Source organism: Bufo gargarizans, chromosome 1, assembly GCF_014858855.1.
Source record: "Bufo gargarizans isolate SCDJY-AF-19 chromosome 1, ASM1485885v1, whole genome shotgun sequence".
Classification (NCBI taxonomy): domain Eukaryota; kingdom Metazoa; phylum Chordata; class Amphibia; order Anura; family Bufonidae; genus Bufo; species Bufo gargarizans.
This window is the reverse complement of record NC_058080.1, coordinates 66,680,289-66,688,841: the sequence shown is the minus strand read 5'-3', so window position 1 is coordinate 66,688,841 and position 8,553 is coordinate 66,680,289. Positions and strand designations below refer to the sequence as shown.

General features: G+C 47.3%; 1 protein-coding gene across 4 annotated transcripts in view; it reads left to right on the top strand.

The window, feature by feature from the left end:
* The first annotated feature begins 4,561 nt into the window (after positions 1 to 4,561).
* Positions 4,562 to 8,553, top strand: part of KIAA0232 (KIAA0232 ortholog) — a 54,396-nt gene continuing 50,404 nt past the window's right edge. For all 4 annotated transcript variants that reach the window (XM_044296131.1, XM_044296112.1, XM_044296121.1 and 1 more), the window contains exon 1: positions 4,562 to 4,722. The gene's annotated coding sequence lies outside the window, so the exon portion shown is untranslated. The remainder of the gene's footprint in view (positions 4,723 to 8,553) is intronic.

The window sequence follows — 8,553 nt, the reverse complement described above, 5'->3', positions numbered from 1 at the left end:
TGGGAAACTGGTCAGAGTTGAGGGAAAGATGGACGGTGCTAAATACAGGGATATTCTTGAGCAAAACCTGTACCACTCTGTGTGTGATCTGAGACTAGGACGGAGGTTCACCTTCCAGCAGGACAATGACCCCAAACACACGGCTAAAGCAACACTTGACTGGTTTAAGGGGAAACATGTAAATGTGTGGGAATGGCCGAGTCAGAGCCCAGATCTCAGTCCAATAGAAAATCTGTGGTCAGACTTAAAGATTGCTGTTCACAAGCGCAAACATCCAACTTGAAGGAGCTGGAGAAGTTTTGCAAGAAGGAATGGGCAAGAATCCCAGTGGTAAGATGTGGCAAGCTCATAGAGACTTATCCAAAGCGACTTGGAGCTGTGATTGCCGCAAAAAGGTGTCTCTACAAAGTATTGACTTTAGGGGGGGGTGAATAGTTATGCACAGTGACGTTTTCTGTTATTTTGTTGTTTGCTTCACAATAAAATAAAAAAACATCTTCTTAGTTGTGGGCATGTTCTGTAAATTAAATGATGCAAATCCTCAAACAATCCATGTTGATTCCAGGTTGTGAGGCACCAAAATACGAAAAAAGTCAAGGGGGGTGAATACTTTTTTTTGCGAGGTTGTGATCCGTTCAGAGGATATAGTCCTTCCACATTATGGGTGCACTCACCATACAGATTCCTGCAAATGAAAACCAGTTTTATAAACGTAATGGGGCTTGTAGAAACCCATGTGCTCGCCCCAGTCAAATGAGTGGAACTGATTTTCAGTCGCAGAAATTTCTACAAAATCAGCAGGGCGAGTGCACCCTTATGGATTGGGGAGCACCTCTGTTTTTAAACTCGTACAGGTCACAATTAGGAAGGAACCGAACCCGAGTTCGGGAAATGTTTTTTTTTCACAGTACAAATTGATTTATGAAGTTATGCGAAGTTTCGCGAGACTTTGCGAAGTAATAACTTCGGCTCATCGGAGCCAATACATTCTAATACTTACAGAGCGCTTGCTCCGTACAGTATTCAAACGAAGTATTATGCAAATCGACTTCGGATGTTTCATCCAAAGTCGATTCGCTCATCCCTAGTCACAATTAATGAGCTTAAAGGGGTACTCCCATCTGGGACATGGATGGCATATCGCTAGAATGTCAGATAGGAGTGGGACCTGTTGCACCTACCGCCAGAACAAGTGGGACAAGTTGTACTTTCTAATGGTACCATTTACGGTTGCATACCATGTAGTAGGAAGCGGGAAAAAAAATCCAAATGGGGTAGAATTGGGTTTTTATTTATTCTTTTTTTTACACTGTACACTATGCTGTAAAATTGACCTGTTATCTTCATTCTCCAGGTCAGTACAGTTACAATACCACACTTGTATAATTTTTCTTGCGTTTTTTTTTTTTTTTAACTTTTGAGGAAAAAATGTTGGTTTTATAACCATATTCTGACCCCTATAACTTTTTGTAGTTATGTGTACGGGGCTGTGCTCATTTTTTGCAGAACGATCTGTTCTTTTCAGTGATACCAATTTGAAGTGTGTGCAACTTTTTGATCACTTTTTATAAAAAAAAATATTGGGTAGTTGAAGTGACAAAAAATGGCAAATTGGCTGTTTTTATTTTTTTCCCATTAAGCCATTTGCCGTATGCCATTAATATTGTTATATTTTAATAGTATGGGCATTTTCGCACGCGGCGATGCCCATGATGTTTATTTTTTTTATTGATTAAGTATTTTTATTTTTAGGAAAGAGGGGTGATTTTAACTTTTTTTTACTATTTTTTAAGTCACTTTGGGTGACAATAACTGCCAATCATTAGATTGCCTATTGTGTTCATTGAGGTCTATATAGCCACCATTGAACACTTCATTTGCACTATACCAATACAATACTGCCACCTAGTGGCCTGTATTGGTATAGTCATCTAATAGGCACCGAAGCCTGCGTGAGGCTTCAGCCTATTAGATCAATGTAACAGGTTCCCTGATCTCAGCCAGGGAACGCTGTTACCAGAGCAGAAGTAAGCGACTTCCGCTTCCGGACTGCGTAGATGCCGTGGTCACAATTGACCACGGCATCTGAAAGGGAAAATGTATCCTTATGGCTGATCACATACATGTGCGCAGGTCTCTGCTATTTAAAATAGCAGAAACCCGGCGGCTATGGCACGTGCAGCAAGTGCCATGTTTGGGGACCGGACTTCCGCCGTACATGTACGGCAGAGGTCCTTAAAGGGTTAGGTTATACGAGCAAAGCCTATTCAGTTATAATAATAATGCATTATAACGGGACATGTCCAGACCTGTTCGAACACACTCAGGCTGATGTCAGCAGTAAGTATATAAGGCAAGCTGGACAGATTTTGATAAAGTGATCTGTTATAGTGCTATCAGTTTTGAAACTTAAGTGTCACGGTCACTCCCAGGGTAGGTGTTAGAAGGTCGCACGTGATGTCATCTGACAGCCTCTTTTAGTTTCACTTTGTTGTCAATGGTTATGACCACACCTCTAGTCAGGTGCTGCATAGTGGTCATTACTATTTAGTCTGGCTACTCCCATCACTCCTTGTGGTGTATAGCTTCATTGTAAGTGGAAGAGCTGGTGTTTGTTGTCTCCTCTGGTGTTCCTTCTTGTTCTTCTACTTCAGGAGTTGTGTCTCATTCCTTTGTTTTTGTATTGTGTTATTTCCCCTGTTTTCTGGTCTGAGCCAAGATTCCTGTTCCTTGAGCTGGGGAAGTAACGGGTCGTCTTTGGGCCCTATCACTACCTCAGGGCATTACAGGGTCATTCAGGCTTTAGGTTCTATTTAAACCACTAAGGTCCATTAATTTGGGCAGCAGTCAGGACTAGGGTTAGGATTAGTGATGAGCGAACTTCTGTTTTAAGTTCGGCGTCTAAAGTTCGGCTTCCGGTTAGCGGAGAATCCCGATATGGTTCCCGATATGGATTCCGACTTCCGTTGTGGTCCGTGGTAGCGGAATCAATAATCGGCCATTATTGATTCCGCTACCACGGACCACAACGGAAGTCGGAATCCATATCGGGATTCTCCGCTAACCGGAAGCCGAACTTTAGACGCCGAACTTAAAACAGAAGTTCGCTCATCACTAGTTAGGATTCATCAGGTGGTCCTTTTCCATTCCCTCGCTTCCAGGCCAGATACCTTTACCCCCTCCCCTCGCGTTTGGTGTGGTGTTCCCTCCCACACCTCACCGTGACATTAAGATGGATAAACGCAAATGTGTTAACGATCCAGACAATTTCTGCTACATACGTGGCAAATACACTACTTACGATCAGCGCAAAAATCTGACAAAGCGAGAGCGTCTTGCAGCTTGGGATGCATTTGTGCTAGTAGTGCAGAACTTCCTTGGGAACAGACGAGCTGCAAACTATGCTGAATTAGTAGACAACATGCTTACAGCATATGAACCACTTGGCTGCCGAATGTCATTGAAAGTGCATTTCTTACATTCCCATCTTTACTTTTTCCCACCCAACGAACATGGAGAGCGGCTCCATAAAGATATTTCTACAATGGAGAACAGGTATCAAGGCCGCTATAATCCCAACACGATGGGGGACTACTGCTGGCTTTTGCAAAATATGACCGTTCACAAACGCAAAAGCAGATGCCTGATGCACTTTTATCAGTACTGGGCCTTGCTCAAGTAAGACTTTTAAACTGAAAAACAAGACTTTTTGAAGTTTTGTTATTCCATTACATTTTCATGCGCTGTTTACTACGCAAACTTTGCTGCAGATCAGGTAATTGTTGGAGTAAAACTCGTTCTGTTCAAAATTATTCAATGCTTTCCACGTGCTTAATTCATTTAGGCATACCTATGCATAGCAACATTTTGTGACGTGTTACAAGAATTCTGACTTCGGATTTGTAATCCGCACACTCGATTTAGTATAGGACAAATGGCTTTTGCCCAGAAGCAGACGAATTTTGTTGTTGTCGCGTGGTGTAATAGGACATGTTCTAATTTTTAGCGGAACGGAAATACAGAAACAGAATGCACACGGATTACCTTCCATTTTTTCCAGACCCATTGAAATGAATGGTTCCGTATACGGTCCGCAAAAAAATAAATAAATGGAACGGACACGGAATGAAAATACGTTTGTGTGCAAGAGGCCTTATTCCGCTATTCTAAGTCCAATAGCAGTGAATGGAGAGGATGCTGGCTGTGGCGGGTGGTCATGGACTCTATGGCGGTTTACAGTCATGTACACTTGTATGGCACATATATGACACTTTGAACAACTGCATTACTATTTGGACAACTCCCCCAAGTTGAAGTGAAAACATTTCCAGTACCTAAGGGGTTAAACACACATCTGCCATAAAAAATAAATTTAAAAAAAAGCCGCACTTCGCTGGTTAAACATAGCCTCTCATAGGTTGCTATGGACAACTGCTCCAGTCCGGCTATCAGCTGCAGCCCAGACCTTCCTCACAGAGCAGCAGTTAGACCCGCGCCGCCAATTCCCGCCTCTCCAGCGCGCAGGCGCATGAACGGCCGTGAGACGCCGAGTGACGTCAGGGCGAAGGTGGGCGTGTCCTCGGAGGAGCCGTTCTCCGTCACTCCCGGAGCGGGCTGCAGTAGACTGGAGGGAGCTGTACCGGGGAGGCCGGGGCTGACCTTCCCTCCTCCTCTGCCCTCACCTTACGGACGCTCGGTGGCACCACGTCCGGCATTTGGCAGGTAAGACGCCGCTGCTTGTCGTGACATGGGGAAATGTCGCGAGTTTCCTCTTTTCTCTGGGGCCTGTCCAACATGGCCTCCGGTACCGGCTCATCGCCTCAGCCGGTGCGCAGTGTCCGTGTTACAGCGGGTCACCTCGTTATGGACCGGTTGTAGCCGCTGTCAGGACCGTGACCTGACACCTGCCCCCTCCACCGCAGACCGTGTAGGCCACGGCACTCTCGGCCGATCTGCTCGGAGGGGGATGGTGACTGCTCTTCGTTCTTAAAGGGGAAGTGCTGGAGCAGCCGGGGCAGACATCATTGTGTTGGGGGTCAGGTGGCCCCTTTGTTCTGGTGGGGGCCCCAGTAATGTAATATCACCTGTCGGTAGAGACTTAAAGGGGGGGTTTAAAAAACAACAACTATTGGACCTTTAAAAATTGAGAGAATGTAACTGGGCACTGCGGTCACCTATGGGGGCAGAGGACCTGGGTGTATTATAGCTTCCCCCCCCCCCCCCCCAATAATTGCATGACCCCTCTATGACGTAGTATCTTGCTGTTGCCGTTGGTTACGTCCTCAGCAGGTACCACCCTACAGTATATAGCAGCCTCCTATCCCTACTGATGCCGAGCTTTTGCTTTGGGAAATAATGAACCATCCCCTGCTTGCTGGCAGTGAATAGAAGCCCCTCAGAGGTTCTCTGCTCTCTTTAGTAAGCCTGAGTTCACATGTTGCGGTATTGTCCAGAACAATACATATATACCCTTTTATTTTTAAATCTATTTCACCTGTTTGTGGCAAATTGGTGCCAGTTTGACCACGTGACCCACACTCCGGCCTTTTGGACTTGACTGTTTACATTCGCTGACAGCAAACAGTGATGTTTATAATTATGAGGATACTGCATAACTGATTCGGTCTGGTGTAAATAAAGCTAGAGATCCCCTTTAAGGGGTGGTCCAGTTTGGGGTGTATGGCGCCTCTGCTGTACGTGCGCTGGTGACCTGTACTGATCTTTTATTGCCTTTGCACCTGCCCCTTGAAGGGTTAATGAAGGACAAATACCACCCCCCTCTTCCCCCCTCATTGTTTGGGGCTGGTTAGGATTGGGAGGGGGGGAGGTTTCAGTACAGTAACATTCACTGATGTCGTCCCCTCCCCCCATAAATGGCTGATGCAATCTGACAGTGTGAACAGGCTCTTCATCTCATCATAGACATCCCCCCCCCCCCATGGCTCCGCCCCCTCCTGCGGGTCAGCAGCAGCCCCCCCGCCCGTCCCTGGTGTACAGGAGGAGGGGCGGCATTGCCATCAGACATTTTGTGTGTGTTTTTTCCTGGCATGTTGAGTTCACGTCAGGTGAGATGCAGGGGAAGGAGGTCCAGGAGAGGGGCCGATGATAACCCGCTAGTCAGGGTGCTGCCCACCATTTCTCCTGCTGTGATCGCACACATGTAGCAGAGCTGAGTCTTTGGAGGCAACTCCTCGTCGAAGCATTTACATAGGACTGCGTGCACAGCCAGTGCAGGACCTTTATGAGTGCGGAGAAAGTCGGCTCTGCTACATCTGCAGGCAAACGTCACATAATTCGGCGTTTCATTGCGGTCAGGGGTCCATATGAGAAACGTGCACCCCCCTATAGGATCCCCTGGGCCTTGGATCAGGGTTGTGTATGGGGGAGGGGGGTTTGTTCACATTACGTTTACCCTGAGGAGCCCATGGGCCCCCGCGCACCCAGCGTTTGCCAGTGACATAATAAATACCTTTTTTCCCCACTGTGGTCCCCCGCGCTTCTACATAGTGCGGCACAGTGTGACATATGTATGTGTATTGCAGGGAAATATTTTCTGCATATGCCCCAGGAGCTTGCAATCTAGCAAAAGATTGGGCTCTAGAGCGGGCCCAGTGCAGTGTATGGGAGTGATCTGACACCTACCTCGAGAGCAACCCCCATCCCCCTCCCGAATTGTCACTCAGCCCCTACCCCATCCTTAGCATAGTCACCAGGCCGCTGTCCCGTCCCTTGTGAGTGGCCCTGCTCTGATGACACTGCTCCCAGCTGTCATACATACTAGACGTCACAGTGTCCCCTCCCCCCTGTCAGGGGCGCGTCCACCCCCGGCCGACGTGTGCAGCACCTAACATCATGGTTTGTGGGGAGAGAATGATCGTAATAGCAGTTGTTCCTGCCCCTGTTCACTTGGCGTGGGGCCCTCTAAGCACTGTTCTCCTTACACACAGTACACCTTATTACCTGTCTCTCTGGGAGGGTTAGTTTCTGTACACCGCCCAGAAGAATACAATGCGAGACCAGCTATGACAAACATTAGTAATGCGCTTTTCTCACAGTGTGTGTGTGTGTGTCTGGGCCCCTCCTGGGATGTCCGTGGCCGCCATATAGGCGCTCGACCCCAACACAGCACACACTGGGGTCAATTTTGTAGGGAGCCAATTTTCCTATTTTTGGAGTGTGGGAGGAAACTCGTGCAGACACGGGGAGAACATACAAACTCCATGCAGATGTTTTCCTTGGTCGGATTCAAACCTAGGACCCCTGAGCCACCGGGGTGTATGGATAAGACACATTGGGGGGGGGGGGGGTTATCAAGACTGGCACTCTTTGCGCTGGTCTTCATTACCCCTGTGCTGCTGGAGGATGCTCCTATTTTATCATGTAATCATAAATTAGGTGCACCTAAGCAGACTTCTATGGTAGCTCTGAGCTGGCACAGATTTCTGACTTCATTTGCACCTGAAAATTGTTGTAAATGAAGTTAGAGGATTAATCCCTGACTTCAGTTCTGACTTCAGTTCTCCTCAGTGCCGTAATCTCGCGCAGGCGCAGTGGACACTGTAGTCTGCGCTCACGCGGACTACTGGCATCGGCTTCGACGAGTCAACTGTGCATGCGCCGGCTCCTTCTGCGTGAGATTACGGCACTGAGAAGAACTGACGTCAGGGATAGTGGAGTGAATAAATGAAGTGGCAGGCGGTGCTGGGCTCCGGATCGATGGGCGCGGCTGGGCTCCAACATATCGTGGGTCAACCCCTTGGGCTCCTGACAGGTGATTTACATATCAATAAGATTGTTTTTTATAAGAATCTAACACACAGAGCATAAACAGTGGGATCATTGTAAACACTGCATGGGGACTGATGGGCACATATAAATATCGCTATATTGTTAATCCTTTAAAGGGGTTCTGCACTTTAATTTAACTGATGATCTATCCTCTAAATAGATCATCAGCTTCTGATCGGCGGGGTCCGACACCCGGGACCCCCGCCGATCAGCTGTTTGAGAAGGCAGTGGCGCTCCAGCAGCCCCGTGGCCTTCTCACTGTTTACCGCCGGCCCACTGACGTCACTGCTAGTATCAACTAGCGTGGGTGGGGCTAAGCTCTGTTCACTTGAATGGAGCTTAGCCGCGCCCATGCTAGCTAGAGCGCCGCTGCCTTCTCAAACAGCTGATCGGCGGGGGTCGCGGCTGTCGGACCCCCGCCGATCAGATGCTGGTGATCTATCCAGAGGATAGATCATCAGTTAAATGAAACTGCAGATCCCCTTTAAATTTGTCTCTGCCGTTGGTGACGCCCCTTTCTCGCCTTTGTCACACCCCCTTTTGGCAAAGCGACAGAGACTTGCGTTGCGACTTTTTTTTGTCTCCTTTAATGGAAACGTGTCATCAGAAAATGAGCTATTGTTTAAATCACATTTTTATGTTTAACATATTTTTTAAGAATTTTAGATTTTCCACGTCACTATCTATTTTTAAATAAAACCCATAAAATCTTGCAGTTTTCACACTGGCCACTAAGCCTAACAACAAGTGCCACTTCTTGGTCTG